Source organism: Sinocyclocheilus anshuiensis, unplaced genomic scaffold (genome assembly GCF_001515605.1).
Source record: "Sinocyclocheilus anshuiensis isolate Anshui unplaced genomic scaffold, SAMN03320099.WGS_v1.1 scaffold874, whole genome shotgun sequence".
NCBI classification, from domain to species: Eukaryota; Metazoa; Chordata; class Actinopteri; order Cypriniformes; family Cyprinidae; genus Sinocyclocheilus; species Sinocyclocheilus anshuiensis.
In genome coordinates, this window is record NW_015538065.1 from 826557 (window position 1) to 829033 (window position 2477).

The window sequence follows — 2477 nt, forward strand, 5'->3', positions numbered from 1 at the left end:
CCTAACACGATCAAGGCTCAGAAACGTAGCAAGGACATCGGTAAAATAATCCATGTGACATCAGGGGCTCATCCGTAATTTTACGAAGCTACAAGAATACTTTTTGTGCGCAAAGAAAACAAAAATAACAACTTTGTTCAACCATTCTTCTCCTCCGTTGCGTTGTTTACACGAAACAGAAGTGCGCGCATGCATTGTGATACTCTCCAAAATGGAAGCAAGCCACAGCAGACTGGATGAGGAGGAGAAGAATGGTTGAACAAAGTTGTTATTTTTGTTTTCTTTGCGCACAAAAAGTATTCTTGTAGCTTCGTAAAATTACGGATGAGCCCCTGATGTCACATGGATTATTTTACCGATGTCCTTGCTACGTTTCTGAGCCTTGATCGTGTTAGGCCTTGATCGTGGTAGTACCCTTGCTGTCTATGGGAGGGTCAAAGAGCTCTCGGAATGCATCAAAAATATATTAATTTGTGTTCCGAAGATGAACAACGGTCTTACGGGTTTGGAACGACTTGAGGGTGAATAATTAATGACAGAATTTTCATTTTTTGGGTGAACTATCCCTTTAATAGCCCAATTCCACGACACATCTACTTACACCATGTTTCTAATAAGACTGTTAATGCAATAAAACTATAATGCAACCAAAGGCAGATTATGAGAAATAGAAACGATTGATTTATTGTTTCAGATTATGCAGTCTGTTAATTTCCCTCACATCCCGATCTGTATCATTCTTTTTTTTGTCACGTCACATCCCCATAAACTGATATGCAGTCTGTACTGGAAACAGAATTGATTAGTTCATCTCTCGAGTCTTCGGGTTCGAGTCGTCCCTTCTTTTGTCACGTGCCCACTTTCCAGCTCAGTATTTTACAACAAACACAAACATTACATATCATTAACTGTATGTTGTTATTATATGTACAGTAGGTGTCTTTGCTTTATAAAAGTGATTTTTCCTCATCATACTGATAAAGTTTAAAGTCTCAATTATTACCACATTATGTTAACCATCTTGACAGAAATTCACATGTATAAATTGTGAGGATCTCAGTGGGTCTGAGTCGTTGGTTCTTTTATATACAAAATAGATTCTCTATTATAGATCAGTGCTCAGACCCGAAGACTCGAGAGGTGAACTAATCATTTCTGTTTCCTGTAGATCCAATAGGGATGTTGCACATGCGCGTTCAACAGAAATGAACGAATTCCTCGCTGACACGACTCGTCGTTCCCGGGTCATGTTCCAGATTAGTTCAAATTGAACGAATCGTTCATGAACGACACACTATGCCAAAGGTTGTGTGCAGTAGGGATATGCCGGTATCAAATTTTCATGTTGTGATTAATTGCTAATGCTTTTATCATGGTATACAGTATTATCACGGTATTGAAATTTAGTTTTAAAAAAGTGCTGTCATAATATAGTATAACAGGTTTAATAACTTTTTTCTTATAACAAAAATAACTGAACATTTAAATGCAATAAAGCAATACAGAAAAATGTATACAGCTAAAAGTTTTACACAGATTAAAGTGCAAAAGAACTATAGAGACCAATAGGTATCACTTTACAATAAGACCTCATTAGTTAACCTTAGTTAATGCATTAACATTCACAATGAGCAATAGCTACATTTGCTACAGAAGTTATTAATTATTAGTTATTAAGTCTTAGTTCATGCTAGCTCATTAAATAACACAGTTGCAACTTTCGATTTTAACAACCTGTTATTAAATACTGGAATACCTAAGATTAATTAATGTTCAGAAGAATTTTTCATTTGCAGTTTATGTTAACTAATGAATGAACTAAATCTCTCACATGTTCCGCCATGTGCTTCTTGTCCGCGCTTATTTGCATCAGATTACTCGTCTTTCACGCAGCATACAGCGGTGTTGTGCATTTTGACCAGTTGATGGGAAAAGTATTCTTAAAATGCATTCAAAATTCTGAATAACTTGTAATATATAATTATTCACGGTATTTAGAAGTGCCCACGATAACAATATCGTGCATATTCATCACCGTGATATATCGCATTACCGAATACCGGCACAAGTCTAGTGTGCAGGCATAATGGAGGTATGTAACGGTTTCTCCTGCAGGAATCTTTCAGCAAATAGTTACATGTTGACTGCGCAGAGCACATATTTTTAAGATTTTGTCTCTGTGACGATTTTAAAACGGTGCTAAATAGTGACAGATATGCAAAAGTTTAAAATGTATTATTTTTATATGGTTAGTATAATATTTTTATATTTTGTTAAATAATATTTTATTATTTAATATTAAACATGTTCTTTCAGATGATGCACATTTTTATATCACCTGACCAATCACTGTGTACTGCAGTACGCACATTGCACAATAAGTGTAAATATGAAATATTCCTATGTGGACCAGTAAATACTAAGTATACAGTGGTGGCCAAAATTATTAGAACACTAGTATTTTCACCAGCTAAAAA

At 35.2% G+C, this 2477-nt stretch overlaps 1 pseudogene; it reads left to right on the top strand.

The window, feature by feature from the left end:
- Positions 1-2477, top strand: part of LOC107683570 (triokinase/FMN cyclase-like) — a 15878-nt pseudogene that overhangs the window by 9286 nt on the left and 4115 nt on the right.